The sequence below is a fragment of the Abramis brama genome (genome assembly GCF_963993115.1).
Source record: "Abramis brama genome assembly, chromosome: 15".
NCBI classification, from domain to species: Eukaryota; Metazoa; Chordata; class Actinopteri; order Cypriniformes; family Leuciscidae; genus Abramis; species Abramis brama.
In genome coordinates this window covers 4,414,916-4,433,814 of record NC_139977.1, presented here as the reverse complement: position 1 = coordinate 4,433,814, position 18,899 = coordinate 4,414,916, and positions in this window count along the sequence as shown.

Genomic DNA, 18,899 nt, shown 5'->3' with positions numbered 1-18,899 from the left:
GGATTCATCAAACCAGGAAAAAGATATCAAGAATCATTTAGAGAGAACACTCAAAAGGAGAAAGAAGGTGACAGGCTTACCCTGAAGGTTTACCACATGATAAAGATTAGATAAAGTGCTCAAGGACACACTGACTGAAGTCGGAGGAAATGATTGCCCGCTGGCTTCCAGTGTTCAGTCAAAACTTATGGTTGCCTAACTCAATATTTCCACCACACTGCCATCTGCCTCACGGGCATCTTCTACTCGGTTGGATGTTTATTTTGTTTGCTTCATCAGGAGACCCACAGCCTCTCCTCCAGTAACCATGTCCCATTCATGAGCCACATATGAAATGATAAGGTGTTATTGCATTGTGAATGTTAAAACAGTTAATGACGTTAAAGGGGAAGTGTGTAATTTTTTGGACATTTATTAGTATGTTTATTCATCTGGAAAGTAAACACTGTATAACCAAAGTGGCAACCACTTGCTTAAAGGAGCAATAGGTGATCTGGGTAATGCTAACTTTAGCCTGCTAACGTTGAAAGCATACGATCCCACCCTCACTGCAAATCTCCGTCCAAAGCCACACCTCCTCCAAGACACATGAACACATGTCACGGAGTGACAAATAGGAACCATAATAAACGGAACAAGTTCCTTTGGGGAAACAGTTCCGGTGTGACACCAGGCCGGTTCCGGTGACCTGTCATGGCCGCCCGTGTTGATGAGTGACAGCTGCAGTGAATCATCAAGTGGCTATTTTAACGTTTGGTGTTCAGCGCTCGGGAAAAGAGTTCAGTGCGTGTGGCGGTCGAAGGAGTTCAGTGCGTGTGGCGGTCGAAAAGTTCAGTGTGTGTGGCGGTCTGGGGTTCAGTGTGCACGGCGGCTTGAGAAGAGAGAAGTGGCAGTTTGAAGATAAGAGGTGCAGGTAAGCAGAGCGGACTTGATCAAAATTGAGGTACGAGAAGACGAGAGGCAGAGGCGGCAGTTTGGAGGCACGAGTGTGCTTTGAATTACGGAATGTTGATCGAACTTGGTGTCTCCCTTTGAACGTATCACCATAGTGGATCTGTCGGCCCGACGAGCTGAGGTGAAGGTACCCTTTTCACTTTTAAGTGGTGTGTCATTGCAGTGTCTGACGATTGAGGTGAGCACGTGTGAAGATTTAAAGTGGTTTGATACATGCACGAGTGTTTGAAAGCTTGATGTTACCAGCACTCTGAAAGCTCAGTCGGAGATCGTCCAGCCCGGTGGGGAACCAAGAATTAATGTGAACATAGAGAAACGGTTAACCGCCACTGCTGCCTGCCATCGCTGTTCTGTGGTAAGAAGACTCAGTTGTAACTGTTGGATTCTGTACTCACTATTGTTGTTCTGTGAACATAGAGAAGCTGCTATCCGCCACTGCATGTCGCCGCTGTCCTGTGAAAAGAGAAAGCCCATCGTCTGCTGCCACCCACCTGTAGCCCCTTGTGCTCGGCCTACCACCTACTACTTTCTGCTCCCCACCGAAAAGGTTCTGGTTCTCTGCCCCATCCCCGTTGTCCTGTGAAAGAGAGGCGACACTCAGTGATCTGATGCTGTCCTGTGAGAAGAGAAACCCCACTGTCTGCTGATTCTTACCTGTGGCCTCTTGTGCTCTGCCCACTACTTACTACTTCCTGCTCTCCACTGAAGAAGGTCCTGGTCCTCCGTCCCATCCCTGTCGTCCTGTGAAAGAGAGGTGACACTCAGTGATCTGATGCTGTCCTGTGAGAAGAGAAACCCTCCCGTCCGCTGATTCTTACCCGTGGTCCCCCTGTGTCCTGCCCACCACTTACGTTGGTCTGCTGCCTGCCATCTACAGGTCCTGGCCTCTGGACCAATCCGTTTCCCGCCCCTTCTTCCCTCCTTCTATTGTGGTCCGGCGAGCAGAGCTACCCAGCCCCCGCTGTTGCTTAGACGAAGGCATTCGTCCCTCATCCCTTCTCTCCCCCCTGTATTGCTCCGAGCAAGGAAGAGACCAACTGGTGGCTGACTGGAGTCTTCCTCCACAGAAGCCCTGCTTAGACGAGTGGCCCTTACAAAGAGTTCTGTGGCAGTGACATTCCTTTAAAGTGTTTTTATATTTAATAAAAAGAAGCAAGCTTTTATATCACGTCGTTGTCTGACTCTTGGTGTTCTTGGTGTAGCTCCTCCGGAGTGGTGGTTGTCCTCGGCCCTAGCAGTGACACACACACAGACCAGAAGCAAGACGACCAGAGACAACGTTATTGATTTACATCATGTGTCATTCACCGGTGAGAAAACATTACAGTACAGTGAGTAACAGTACTAGTACAGTACTGCCCTCCATTCTCGCTCTGTCTCATAGGCGTAGCCACAGGTGTGCCAGGGTGCGTTGGTGCCACCCACAGTGGCAGCTGGCACACCTAAAAATAGATGCAGAATTATTAAGTCTTGATAAAAAAATAAAAAAATCTATTGTTGTTTAGTTACAATATTTGTTCATTAAAAATGTAATTTTTTTTATTATTTTTTTTATTATCGTAAAAAAAAATATCTGCCGGCATTCGGACTGCCAACCAATCTGCAAACAGCCGCTGACTGTCTGACGGTAACAAGGTTGTGCTGTTGAGGCTCGCGCCTCATGAGGAGAAATGGAAACACAAAGAAACTCAGTGAAACTCAGTGAACATACAGCAGTAAAAATTCATGTGGAGTTTTTATATTTATATCATATGATATGACACAGTTAAGCAATATCACAAGACCAAGAGTGATGAATACCATCATGATTGAAAATGTGATTTCATATGACAGGTCAATAAACAAGTAATTAATATTAAGTCACTTACATTTCAGACACAATATTGACTGTATTTGAGCAGCGAAAAAAGTTCCAAAGAAAGATCACAGCAGAACCATTGCGCATCTCACCAGAACACATAACCGCATTACTGAATGATTCAGCGCTTTGAACGAATCGTTGAGTCAAAAATTCAATAACCCATTAAAGGAGTCATAACCTAGTATTACCTTGGATACCCACGCTCTATTATAGTCTTTCAGGCCCTTCTAAAAAAGAAAAGTTGAAAAAAAGTGGAAAAAAAATAAACACAGAGCTCCTCTGACCCTTATTTCTGAAGGCATTATTGTCTCGCGAGATCTGATGCGATATTTTGGCTGTCGTGGACGGTCATTGTAATAATGCAAATGAGGGGCGCGTTGATTGGTGGCAGGAAGGAGGGGGGTTGACACCGCAGGTAACGCTTCAGCATATCATTCCAAAATGACATCATGGCGCAAGTTGTGAACGTTTCTGCATCTTTCACGGTCGAGTGCGTACTTCGAATCGGAATTCAGTAATGGCGGCGCTCGACTGAATATGAGGGGGAGAGGGGCAGGGCGGGCTTCCTGCAGCATAGGTCTGCGGTGTCCATATATGGTATATCCTGCGCTGACTTGACGTCAAGTCGGCGCAGAAATTAACATCACGTATTTGAGTGCGCGTGCACATGGGCTGGTTGACGAACCCAGGGGTAAACAAACGCTTCGCTTTTAAATATCGGCTTCCCGGCCAGTGTATAATCGTTAGGCAATCATAACATACATTTTTTCTCGTGGAAAAGTGAAAATTACAGGTCATGACTCCTTTAAACAACGGCCTCATTCCTGAACGATTCAGCCATTTGAACGAATCGTTTGAATAAATGGCTCACTGACTCTCCCATTAAGACGGTCACCTGCCGCCACCTATGGTTTAGTTTCGTGTTTAAAAGTATCATTCTTTCCAATATTTCATTTTTGTATATTCAAAACATATTTAAAACAATCTCATAACATTATTTAATGCAGTTTTCATTTTTCAGTGTAAATTATTTAATTTGATTGGTAACAGCCATATAGTGTCTTATTAGTATAATTTAATTTATTGATCAAATTTAAGAATTTAAAATGAAAAATGAAGCACTTAAAAGAATTAGGGAAAAATGCTCTTTATAAAGGTTAAAATATCATAAATATGCAGATTTAAATATGTCACAGCTGACTGAACACTGATGAGAATATTGCTTCAGAATAAATTATATTTACAACACAAAATAATTCTGGAAAAGCAAATGTTTTACTTGGACAAGTGAATGACCAATTGAAGTACATGAAAAGGCTTAATGTTGAGCCCTGAGTTATATTTTATATAGTAATAGTGTTACGTGATGAGCCTACAGTTTACACATCAGCCCAGTCTATTCTGTAAAGTTAGTGATACGCAGAGTCAGGGTTTTTTGCACATTAATCTGACAATAAATGTGGCAGACCCAGTTTTTCTTATGCACACCCAGAACCTATTTTCTGGCTATGCTAGTGCTCTGCACAGCGTACATGAACGTATGATGTCTGTGTGAACAGGCTGCGAAGTGGTATGCAAACACACGTTGACTGAAAGGGAACATATGATATCATTTCATTCAGACTGAATGCAATAATTGAACGAACATTTTATGGTCCTACGCCTTCCACAGACAATATTATAAAAATACATTTAAACTGTTTAACATAGTGATTGCTATCAGGATATGAGGAGACTTTCAACCAGCATAATAAAACAGTAGAGAAAATTTAGGTAAACTTTATATAAAAAATAATATTAAAAGAGGGCCCTCTGCATGTACTGTACATATACATACTTAATTGCGATAACTGTACTTTATTTTGTTGGGTAAGTACACTGTATGTGCATACAGTGCCTTGCACAAGACTGTATGCACATAGGCCTACCCCTTCACTTTTTTCACATTTTGTCACCCTGTAACCGCTAAAATCAGTGCTGTCAAACTAATTAATCACACGTTTTTCTGTAATTAATCACAATTAATCGCACCTAACATTAAAGTTTTTAATCTGTTTTTTTTTTTTTATTGTCACGCCTATTCAGTTTTGTTTGTTTCTCTTTTCATGGACTTTCAGTATGTTTTCATCAGTCATATTTCTTTGTCTTAGTGTCCTGCCAGTCATCAGTTGTCATGGACACTCATCTAATCATCACACCTGTCCGTTATCATCTCATTATTACAGTGTATTTAAGTTCCTCCCTCTTCACGCTTGTAACGTCTCCAGGTAGATGAAGAAGAAGGCAAACACGAATATACAAATAATAACAAAGGTTTAATTCTCACAATAGATTCCAACAGGCGAATACACGAAACAGTGTGCTATGCACAAACAGAGTGCTCTTAACACAAACAATGACCGGCCTACTGAAAGAGTGAAAACCAGGAACTTAAATACACAGAAAATGAATGCAAAACAGGTGATAAAGATAATGACTAACTAGACACTGATAAACTAATTAACAAGACACAGGTGATTGAACTGAATTAATGAGGGTAACCAAGGGAACAGAATGAACTAATAAGACAAGACTAAACTAGACAGAACAGATGAAAACAAACTAAAAGTCCATGACAAACGTGACAACGCTTCAGTTGTCGGTTATTATTTGTGTTAGTGCATGTTGTTACACCTTGTTTTATTAAACTACATTGATATTGATCCTGTCTTCAGTCCGTCTTCATATTGTGACATTTATATTGGAATACTTTCACATTGAATCTCCAAAATAATGTAGAAACAACATAAAGACAGTATATTTTATATATTTGTTTAATGGCACCTTTTTAATAAGCACTGAATGAAGGCCAGTATCACTGATACCAGTACTGATGTCTCTATTACATGTATTATTTTCTCAATTTTAGCCATTAATTATAGCCATTCAACATTATAGCATTATAGAGATATCAGTTTTAACATTTAATAGGTTTAAATGTGTATATATATAACAACTTTTAATTTAGGTGAACTTGAATATTCACATAAACCCATTGTAATAAATGTCACATTTAGCTGTGCCTTTAATATGTGAGGGCTCAACGCTTTTTTCTACTGGCCCAGTCGGGTTAGTTCAGATTTTTACCTGCCCTGCAAAAATGCACAAAAAAGTAATTGTTTTTGTTGACCCATGTAACCTTGTAAACAGTGCTTTAAGATGTCCATGTAGGTCTAACAGGTATAATATACAGAAATTGAGTAAATTCTTTAATCATTTCTGTATCTGTTTACATTAAAACATTTCTCACTCTCTCAACTCGTATCTCTTTCTGCCTTTCAGACATTTCTATTTGGATGAAGGAGTGTTATCTAAAGCTCAATCTTGCAAAGACAGAGTTCCAACTGTGGTGCAACTGGGGTCCACTGGGGTTGTGTTTGATGACAACTGAGCTTTTCCACCGATTTTTCAACAATGGCCCGGTCATGCAGGTTCACGCTTTATCAGGAATATCAGACCCTTCCTGTCAAGACTATGAGGCACAAATTCTTGCCCAAGCTTTTGTCATTTCAAGACTGAACTACTGCAATGCTTTACTGGCAGACCTTCCTGCTAGCATGACTAAGCCTTAGCAGATGATCCGGAACCTGGCAGCACATCTGGTCTTCAATCAGCCAAACAGAACCAACATCACAGCCCTACTTATCTCACTCCACTGGCTCCTAGTTGCAGCCAGAATCAAATTTAAGGTTTTGATGCTAGCTTTCAAGACTGTCACTGGAACAGCACCTCCCTACTTCAATTCAATCATAAAGGTATATGCTCGCGCATGCCAGTTATGGTCTCTGAACGAGTGACGCCCTTTTGTTGTGTCCAAAACCTTCACCCTTTCTGCCAACCTCTTCCCAAACTGCTGAGAACATCACATCTTTCAAAATGCAGCTAAAGACACAACGGCAACACTTTACAATAAGGTTCTTTAGTTAACATTAGTTAACATGAGCTAATAATGAACTGCACTTCTACAGCATTTATTATTATTTGTTAATGTTAATTTCAACATTTACTAATACATTATTAAAACCAAGAGTTGTACTGGTTAACATAAGTTAATGCACTGTGAACTAACATGAACGAACAATGAACTGTATTTTTATTAACTAACGTTAACAAAGATTAACAAATACAGTAAAAAATGCATTGCTCATAGTTAGCTCATGTTAGTTAATACATTAACTAATGTTAACAAATGAACCTTATTGTAAAGTGTTGCCCACACACCTCTTCAGCAAGCACTTAACCACCCCACAACCTTAAAACAATACATTTAAACACTTTAGCTTGCTTCCTAATCTAGTTATCAAATTTTCTAGTTATATTTTTTTTTGGTCGCCATGAGGAAAACATTTTATAAATCAGACTAAATTATGTTTTTTGAAAATGTAAAATGTAGAAGGTTTTCCATGAGGGTTGTGTTTAGGGGTTGGGTTAGGGTTAGGGTTAGGGGATAGAATATACAATTTGTACAGTATAAAAATCATTAGAAGATATTTTGAAGAATTTTGGTAGCCAAACAGTTGATGGGCCCTATTGACTTCCATAGTATGGGGGAAAAAATACGGAAGTCAATAGGGTCCATTAACTGTTTGGTTGCCAACATTCTTCAAAATATCTTCTTTTGTGTTCAGCACAAGAAAGAAATGTATACAGGTTTGAAACAACTTGAGGGTGAGAAAATGACAGAATTTTCATTTTTGGGAGAACTATCCCTTTAAGAGTGCTTTTTGACTCACTTTAATAGGACTTAAGTACATATTTATATGTAATTTAAATAATTACTTCTGTTGTCTTGATCAAATGTATACTTTAAAACAAGCATTTATGGTAAACTAAAAAATACTTTAATGTAATTTCTATTGAAACGTGTCATATTGAAATATATTTGTAATTACACATTTGTAATAAATGTTATGTAATATATATTACCTTTAAATGTAATATCAAATAACACACAGTTAAAAATATCAAATATTTTACATGTGCTTTAATATGGTAGTCAACACATCAAAATACTTCTACTTTGGCATGATTACAAAGTGCACTTTTTAAAAGTGGACTTGAGTGTAATCTCTTTCAGTACACTTAAGTGGCCTTTAATTGTTTAAATATTATATTATCTTCTAGCACATTTATTTAGATATACTTTTAAGAGTTAAAGTACACTACGAATGTACATTCAATACAATTAAGTGCATTTCTTGGAAGCAAATTGATCTATTTTTTTCCCAACAGCATCAGAATACTGCTTGCTGTACACGTGTACTTAAATCTGTTATTGTTAATGTTTGAGCTTGTTAGCAGAAACACTCTGAATTAATATTTAATGATGATGGAATGAACATTGTGAAGGTCCCTGGCCCACCGTGGAATTCTCTACTATCAAGCTACCCTTGGCCCTTATACAACACAGAACTTGGCTTTCGGCTAGTACCTTCATGATTCCATTATCTAGCAAAAACCAAGAGTATACGGGCAGGCAGAGCTGCCTAAGTATGTTGCAATTTGAGATAATGTAAGTTTCTGTTGTGCTACTCTTCATAATGAGCAGTTCTTGCTGGCTCTAAGAAAGCACTCTCCATCAGACAGGAATATGCACTCCAGGTTATTTTTGGTACTGAGATCAAGAAGAAGTGACGCAAGCTCAGCACCCCCCTGAACTGGGTCATATGCCTCTCTATAGAGCATAACATAAGCTTACAGTCTTTACCCTGTGACTCAGCTACTGAAATAGGTGTTACCTGTTATCTCAGAACCTCTTCTGAACATTATTAACTTTTCACTTTCTTTAGAGCACGTCCCAAAAACTGGCAGCTATCAAACCCCTTATCAAGCCTCAGCTTGATCCAGGAGAACTGGATTTTTATAGACCAATCTGTGAAGAGTTTCAATCAGAATTTGAGCCACATCATAGCACAGAGACTGCACTTATCAGTTATAAATGGTTTGTTTGTTTCACCTGACCACTGCTGCATTTTTTTTAATACTATTAGATCTTAGTGAAACCTTTGACACTACAGACCATGATGTTCTCTTAGATAGGCTCGAAAATTAAATTGGCATTTTTGGGCAGGAATTAGCATGCTTTAGGTCCTACCTATCCAGCACTACAAGTTTGTTTGTGTTAATCATGAGGTGTCAGACCAAACATGAGTTAAGTATGGAGTTCTACAGGGCTCAGTATTAGGTCCCTTAGTCTTCTGTTTGTATATGCTTTCCTTGGGGGACATGATCAGGAACTATGGCATTAGTTACCACTGTAATGTAGATACTCAGCTTTATATTTTCTCCAGACGTTGCAACACCTCACAATTTGCCATGCTGTCAGAGGGTATTAGTGATATCAGAGATGGATGGTTAGTTATTTCATTTTAAATTCTGACAAATTTAGTACTAGTTAGATTTTTTAAAAACTCAGAATTGAATATAATGTTTCTCTTGATGGAGTTACTTTACAGTGTGTTCTACAGTTAAGAAACTGGGTGTTTTGTTTAATAGCAATCAGTCCTTTGACAATCATATTTCCAATGTTTGTAGAACAGCCTTTTTCCACCTTGGACAAATGCTGTCTGTCTCTGATGCTGAAAACATACATTATGTGTGTTAAAGAACTTAAGATTAGATTACTATAGTGCCTTATTTTGGTGGATGTCCTACAGGCCCAATAAGTAAACTTCGACTGGTTAAAAATGCAGCAGCTAGAATTATTTTGTTACTTGGCTCCTAAACTATGCAATATCTTCCTATTGTTTGGGACTCAGCCATATTCTCTCAGTTTATGTCTAGACTAAATACCTTATTTTTATTTTTTTATGAATTCAATTATACCTTACAGCTAATGGTAATTGTGTGTTATTCAGGGCTTCTGAAAACACCTCTCATATCACACAACAGCTTTAATTGAATATTGTATCAGTCTTTTGTGCATTCCTTGCTACCCTCGGGATAGCTGTCCTGAGGGTACTATAGTCTACAAGATTCAGCTCCAGGCCAGCATGATGTGTCTGGATTGACCTCAAAGACTTAATCCTACAGTTTAATCAATGAAGTAACATTTCTACTTAATTTACTGAAATTATATTTCGACTATATAGCCAGAGGAAAACTGGCCCCCTGATGTTACCTCATTTGTCCCAATGTTTTTCCCCCTCCATTATCCAAACATCAAATGGAATTTTTCATTCCTTTCTGCTGTTGCCTTTGGCTTGCACAATATGGGACTTAAAATATTATGTACTATAATGTGTTATGTAAGTATTATGGCATGACATTCAAATAACTCCTCAGTTAAGGCATTATGGTGTGGGCCAGTTAAATTTAACCCCAAATAGTAATTAGGCTTGTCACTACATCAGATTGTTATAAACTGAACAAAACCTATAGTATAAATTAATGAATCCCTGAAAACGTGGGTCTCGGTCCGTTTGTTTGGTGTGCACCAAGGTTTGGATGGCAGCGCTCAAACTTATTCAAATGAACTGCAAGCATGAACACAAACTTTGTATCATGAAGGGCATGTTAACACTGTGAAAGGTGGTTTTCCTAAAATTTGCCCACAAGCAGCTTGTTTGGAAGGTTTTGCTTGCTTGAGCCTGGCATGTCTTTTTCCCCACCATGTCATGCAAGCATCCATTTGAGTTTTTCACATGCCAGGCTGTGTAACAGCTGTCATTCTACCACTCATGTGGTCCATTAGACACATTTAGCAATGTTGGCCATCATCCATGCCAAGAAACTCTGTTTCATCCACTACCCTGGTTGTGGCTGATGTAATCTTATCATGATGTGTTTGAATAGACAATTGGTCAAGATGTGACAAAAGAAGAAGTAATAGGGCCTGCACTGAGAGCGTTTCCAGCATGCCAGAGTGGTACATTTCCACTCATTTAATTCTACATTATTTATCCTTAGTTATTCGGCATATTATAAAATTTATATGAGGCCCACTATGGGACTTTGTAGAAGAACCTTTAAATGATGTATGAGTACACCATCATGTTACCATCACCATACGTGCCCATAAGATTATATGTATGGGAGATTTTCTCATTTTTATCCATTTATCCAATAATGGAGTTTTAAAGACATCATGTATTTTGCAAAATATATTTCTCACTACATTTAGAGATTGTTCTCAATTATTAATGTACTAAAGTATGCAAAGATGCGGTGCTGAAAGATTTGTATGCAAGTAATCAGTCACAAGCAATTATACTGTACTCAAGCAATCACATCAAGTGCAATGTGTAATGTATTTTTATTTCACATAACTCAAATCAACACAGACTCATTGTCATGCAGGGGTTTAATAAAAGACGTAAAAAAGAGAGCTGGATGAAGGCCCATGGTGGAGACAATGGAGGGAGGAGCCATGGTGAAGCCTTGGTGTAGAGGCCAGGCAGAACCAAGGGGATGTCAGACAGAGTTGGAGATGGAGACCCAGGTGGAGCGAAGCGACAGTGCGACTGAGGACAGAGGTGGAACAGGAGGGAAGGAGGAGCCAGACGGAGCCAAAAGGGTGAAGGGCACAGCCGAAGGCCTAGATGTCCGTGGCAAAGGCGGAGTGACGACTGACCAAGACGGTGCCGGAGGGACGAGGAAGCCCGATGAAGCCGTAAGGACGACGATCCCAGGTGGAACCGAAGGAGTGAGGAGTTGACTGGTCGACAGGCAGAGGTGGAGTGACGAGCTTGGAGGTTCGATGTGAAGCCAAACGGTCGACACACCAGGGTGGAGGTGATGAACAGGAAGCCCAAGGCGGATCCGAGCTGCTGATAGTAGCCAGCGAAAGAGTCAAAGGGCTGAAAGGAGAAAGGGCTGAAGAACTGGATAGCACAGGCAGAGAGTCTGCGGTAGGCTCAGTCGTGTGGTATGTTGGGGCCGTAGCTGGTGCATCTTGGGATCCTCCTCACTCTCAGATTGTGTTGACGAACTAGTGAAATGTCCGTTGAGGGCAGACACTTCAGAACATGCAGAGTCTGATCTTGTCTTAGCGCACAAACCTCTGCATGTGCACCTCAAGGGACTGATCCCCCTGAGAGAGGAGGAGGATCTGAAATGCTGCTAGATCCATTAGTTTGGGTCAGATCTTCTGTCATGCAGGGCTTAAATAAAAGATGGAAAACAGAAGAGCTGGATCTATTTGCAATCAGTTTTGATGAAAAGCTGATATCAGTGGCCTATTACATGAAGCTATAGCTGAACAAACTCTGAGTTTTAGAGTAGGTTTAGAGTTGACAAAATCAAATCCAACTTGGATTAGATCAGGATCTGCTGTCTCACAACACTCGGTATAAACGTTCTTTGTCACCTCAGGGTTTGATCCAGAGTTTGTGATTAACTCTAGAGCAGGGGTGGGCAAACTACGGCCCGCGAGCCACATACGGCCCGTTAGGCTGTTTAATCTGGCCCGTCGAGTATTTAAAAAATTGTCTTAAGATCGCATTAATTTTGCCTTTTTCTTGCAATAATTTGCGTTATATATATATATTGCGTTGCATATATTTGACAATCGGAATATCAGATATGTCATGCCATAGCTAACAAATGTAAAAAAGGAAAAATGACATAAAAGCCGATCATCATTCATTCAGCGCTGTTGTGGCTGCGGTGTGTCCAAGCGGCAACATTCTAATCTGAAAAATGAAGCCTACCCCGAAGTGCGAAAAACTGCAATACATCGAAAATCCGCTAGATGGAGGACCCAAAAGGGAGCAAATGTCCATAGACCCCATGTTAAAATGTCCGTTTTCACAGCATAAATTCATGTTTTTACAGGTTGGTCCCATGGACTTTTATTGTATTTTTCGATAGGTTCCGAGTGCCTGACAACTGTGAGGGGGGTGAATTTTTTTCTAACTCGTTAGTTTAGATCGTATTTAGATATAAAATGTATGACAAATAAGGGCGTGGTTAACTTTGATTGACAGCTTGATTGACAGCTGATAACGAGCATAGGCTGCGCCAAGGAGAATGACAACATAAGAAGCGCCATTTTTTAACACAGTTGAAATATAATACTACTGTTTTTGAATCATGAAATGTAGTTTTAAGAGTTTTTCAGGCGAGAATGTAGTTGTTTAAAGCTCAAATCTGTGGTTTATTTATAAAGATTTATGAAACTTTTATCCAGGTTGTGAGATCCAGCGATGACCGGGCGCTCGGCGCTCATGTACCCCGCCGGGAACAGCCTTTCCTTGGCTAGTCGTTCTGACGTTTGCCGCTGACTCTGGCGTCTCTGTAGTGGTTAAATATGAGATATAATTGGTCTTGTGTATATATCTAACGGGTGATTTTTGGTCTCGTGAATCTATAATTTGTTCCCTGGCCAATCGTTTTGGCTGAGGGGAAGTTTCATAACTTTATAAGCTATTTAACTTTACCGTTGTATGGTTAGACTAGAGCGCTGACTTTGTATGTTTGACTGAATTGTTTGCTTTATTTGTATAGCTTCTTGTACCTTTTACTTATACTTTTATAATAGCTAATATTGATAAAACTGAAATTGAACAAAAAGAGACTGGGTTGAGTTTTGTCATTTTAAATTTTAATACAACGAAGATGATCTGTAATGTTGTTTACTGCAACATCTGTTGTTTAGTACAAATGCACATATTGCCTGGACCATATTAAAATTTGTAATATTTTTATATTATATTTAAAACGAAAAGAGGCAGGTTTGTGTTTTATATTTCGTTTTGTTATAAATAGGCAAACGTTATATGTAGTGAATATAATCAATACGCGTTGCCTGAACCACATTTGTGTGGCTATAATGTTTAAGATTTCTTTAAATGAAAACGAAAAGAGTTAGTATGGTGTTTTATAACATATTTCGTTGCCTAAAATATACAGAGATAACCGGAATAGCAGAGCGAGCTGAGTGACGCGCGCTGCGTCCTTTACCCATATATGGATTGGCCAAAAGGTGGGCGGGGTAAGGATTTCCCAAGATTTTCCAAGATGGCGCTGCCCATACCCCCCATAAACGGCTTCAAAACCGTTCTTCAGAACGTCTATGGGTGACGTCACAGACGCTTTGTCCATATTTTTTACAGTCTATGGGTGTGTCACGTAACAAGCAATGACGCGTCACCATGGAAACCAAACAGACCGCGACTTAAGCGCATAGACTTGTTGCACGTTAATGTTTTTTCCTTTTTTGGAAACTCACAGAGAAAAAAATGTTTGGTAACTGCTTGCACACCTGTTTAGTTTTTCCTTTGATTTGTCTGCTATTTATTTCTTTGCTCCTCTGGATTTGTGGATGTATCCTGACTGATTCCGTTTACCGACCTTTATCGCCCGGCTTTCGAATACACTCCCGTGTGCCGTGTAACTTACAGAACCCGGTTTTGTTCATTAAATGTTCTGATCTGCCTTTCCTTTTTATGTTTTATTTTATTATTCTTAAAATAAATTTGTATATTCGTTTATTTTGTTTTTTTCCACAAATCTATGACTTTTGGAAGTGCAAATTGCATGCAGTTTTAATAAAGTTGAATTAACGTAACCTTCTGTCATTTTTACTTTTCTAAGTGTACACTTGCAGGTGTTGTTTCTAATTTACTATTAGGCCCATTAAATAATAAGAATAAACAATATTTAAAAAGTATAGGCTATAATTATTATGGCATCTGACTAATTAAAAATGAACCTCAAAACATAACATGCTAAATGGGGGATATCTAGCATAAAAAATGTATTGTCAGAATGTCGTCTCTCATTTGTTGAATTTCGCGCAGACGTTGCCACAACGTAAATGTGTTTGCTCAGCCCGATCTCATGAAAGAGCGAATACCACGAATTGTATTTGTAGTGCTTATGTTACGCAGTTTTCGCGTGCATATGATACGCACTTTATGGCGTGTAATAGGTACGCACTCCGCACCCCTAATCCTAACCAAGGGGTTTAGAGTGCATGGCATATGCACGCAAAAAACATTTTTGGCGTATAAATGGCACGAGAAATAAAATTTGTGGTATAGATACGCACTTTCATGAGATGGTGTTTCATAATCTGCTACTGGGCCGGCCCTCTGTCAAATTTTAAAACCCAGTGTGGCCCTTGAGCCAAAAAGTTTGCCCACCCCTGCTCTAGAGTGTGTGCACCTCAAAGTGTGACATACTGCGAAAAGTCTATCACACGGAACATTGGGAGCGTTTAAGTTTGATTCACTTCTCGTGAGAGATAGCTGCCGCAATTCACTTCTCTGTTGAAGATGAGATTGTTATAAAAAAATATCATGAATTTAAACATCTACAAGGCAGGAAAACACTGCCTAGGGCAGCAAACGTTTTAGAAGGCAGCTGAATAGAAATATCTGACATTATATATAATGTATATTATACTCACAGCTGATTGGTCCAGTTTTGGTTTGCGATCTCTAACCCAGAATAAAAGCTGCTCCGGAGCAGGTTGGCCGTGTAGCGCAAGTTACCATTGGCAACGCTAAAAACCAATCCACCTTCTTCAGACTGAAAAAACAGAGTTTGCTCAAACTAATCAAAAAACAAACTTACCTAGGTTAGCAACTGAGACAGGCTTCATGCAACAGGCCACAGGGAACAAAAGCACAGTAAACAAAACAACACCTATAAAATACAAGATATGACAAAAACTAAACCAAACACAATGCTATAAATACACAGGGATTAAACGCGTGTTAGACACAGGTGAGACAAGGGAAACAGAACTGGGCACAGTGCAAAACTAACAAGATAACCACTCAAACAAAACTCAAACCCAGAACAGACATTACAATCATCATGATTTTTATCCTGCACCATCAAAATCACACATAAACATCACCCTGATGCACCATATTCAATTTGAGTCTATTGCAATTTTCCTTGAACATGACATGACTCTAAAGATTAATCCTGATTAAAAATGGCCTGTTTGTATGACATCTGAGAAGAGCTATGCTGTGATAGGATGAACTTGGTAATATTCACCCAGTTGGATTTTCTGTATGGTTTTCTGTCTTTACTCAGGAAGGCGTTTATTTGTTAGGAATAAAGTGTTGAGAGTGAATGGAAATGATGTTCACTTACAGTAAGTGCAGAATATTGATGTCTTTGGGTTTCGTAATTAGTGAAATGATTAGTGCAGGCTGTGCAATTTTTGATCAGCTCTCTACCAGTTTGAAAACAAGCTTAGTAAAACTGGCCATTCAGCAACCTTGTTTACCCAAGGCATGAAGGAACTTGTCAACGGATGAGACTTAATTAAGCTTCCTAAAGTTGCTACAAAAAGTGCTGTCTGGTTTCAGGATCAGGTGTTGGATTTTTCCGTTAATCCCATTTTTCCGTCTTCTCAACTACCTCTTCCATAGCCTTCAGCAAGTCTCATGGCACCCATAGGGCTGCTGCCTGATAAGCACTTCTAGAGGATTGTGGCTGTCATGCTGCGCTAATTTATCTGTCTAATAGTTTTTAAGTGAAGGTGTCGCTAAACTCAAAGAGATCTAATACCTAGCTATCCATCCCATTCATCTCAACTGCAGTAGCTAGGAGTACACATATTCACAATGGCCAGGCTGAGGACTCAGACTTTTACATTGAGCCCTGTTTAAACCTGGGCTTTGATGTAAACGTTGTATGCGCACAAAAAAGGAATTGTGAGTTAGCAATTTTCCACACATATATCGGGATTTATACTAAATAAACTGTGCCGTAAATATGTCCGCACCGTATGGACACTCTAGATTGTGTGTATGCAATCTTGAGTGAGAAAGTAATGAAGTAAACAGAATGATTTAAACTCTGTTTTACGCATTTAGATTAAATATGCCACTCTCATTAATGGAGTTAAGCACTGAAATTGAATGAAATCATTATTCAGAAGTTACAATATTTGTGTATTAATTCAGATAGAAATATTTGTTGTGGATGCACTGCTTTTGAACACTTTCCTGTGGAATGCTGTGTTTTAATGTTTCAACTATAAGCAAGGATTGCTTGACGCATGATAATTGCACTTTGAATTATGTTCTAAATAGCAGAACTCATGTTCTAAAAAAAATATTTTCGCGTGAATAATGGTCATGCCGATGGTTTAGCAACATAGACAGTAGGCCTATAATGACAGACACTGAAAGACTCGCTCAGTGATCGAACGGTCCATTGACCGGTTTGAAGTGCAATGACAGTAAACCTGCTCACAGGAGCTGTTGGTGTCGTGCTCGGACAGACAGTAGCCTAATGGCTCGTTTCCACTGAGCAGTACAGTACGGTACGGTACAGTACGGTACGGTTCGGGTCTGTTAACCATGATCTGGCTAGCGTTTCCACTGCCAACAGTACCCTTACTTGATAGGCGTGGTGTTTCGATCGACGTAATTTTCGCGCGAAGAAGAACATAGTAAACTACAATGGATGACATACAGCAGATCTTGTTCTTGCTCCTCGACATGTTTGTCACAAGAAGACAAGCGCCGACATTAGGCTTTTCTCAATATTAAGTACGCAAAGTTTGTACTTGCCATGTGCGACTCCTACATGCAAATGGTACAGCGCGTTCTTAAAAGCGTCACTCAGCTCGCTCTGCTACTCCGGTTATCTCTGTTACTCTGTATGTACAAATTTAAGCAACAATAAAACGAAATATGTTATAAAACACTACTCTGCCTCTTTTCGTTTTCATTTAAATAAATTAAACATTATAGGGACACAAATGTGGTTCATGCGCAACGCATATTGATTATTCACTGCACGTTATACGTTATTCTATTTATAACAAAACGATTTAAAACACAACCCTAACGTTACCTCTTTTCGTTTAAATAATAAAAAAAATTACACATTACAGGCAATATATGCATTTGTACAAATGTTGCAATAAACATCAGTGATAATCTTGTAAAAAGAAAATGACAAGAAACCATATTTCTTTTTGTAAAATTTCAGTTTTATCATTTAGCCAATATAAAAGTTTAAGTAAAAGGTACAAGAAGCTATACAATAAGAAATAAAGCAAACAATTCAGTCAAATGTCCAAATGCTGCGCTAGTCTAACATTACAACAGTAAAGTTAAATACAAATAGCCTATAATATGAAACTAAACTTAGCCCTCAGTCAAAACGATTGACAGGGAACGCATTATATATTCACGAGACCAAAGATCGCCCGTTAGGTCTGCACAAGACGAATTATATCTCATGTTTAACCACTACCGTCGGAGTCATCGGCGAACGTCAGAAGAACTAACTTAGCCGAGGAAAGGCTCATCCAGCCGGGAAACATGAGCGCCGAGCGCCCGCTGATCGCATGGATCTCACAACCGGGGAAAAACAAATCATCTTTATAAATAAACCACAGATTAGAGCTTTAAACAACTACATTCTCGCCTGAAAAACTCTTAAAATTACATTTCGTGACACAGTAACAGTATATTATATTAAACTGTATATAAAAAAATGGCGCTTCTTATGTTGTCATTCCCCTCGTAGCACGCGCAAGTGACGATTCTCTGTCAACCAATCAACGTCCTGCAGTGAGTCTAGCTCCACCTTTTAGTACCGTACCACTGTGCTAGGTACCCCAACGGAAGGGTACCCAAAAAGTGGTACGGTACGGTTCGGCTTTTTGGTACCATTCTCAACTTTTGGCAGTGGAAACGCAAATAAAAGGGTACCGACCCGTACCGTACCGTACCGTACCGCTCGGTGGAAACGCGCCATAATGATAACCATTTTTGGGGTCTTCAGAATATTATGATAAATGCTATTGTATTTGAAGGATAGAATTTGAAGGAGAGATATGCAAGTTTTATTTTTTATTTTAAATGTTTTGTCAGCGACATGCTGAGTCAGACAATAATTTACCCTGCAAAAAAAAGAAGGCCTATCTGTTTCCATTCAAAATATATAAACATCCTAAAATAAATGTTTACCTTATGGGCAAAATTGCATAAATTTGATTTTCTTTAAAGCAATTAAAAATAGCCTACTATTTGGCCAGTGGAAAAGATTGAGAATAACTCTTCTCTGAAATGTATTTTATGCAATATTGATTTATTTATTCTAAAACAAGGCAAGGATACTG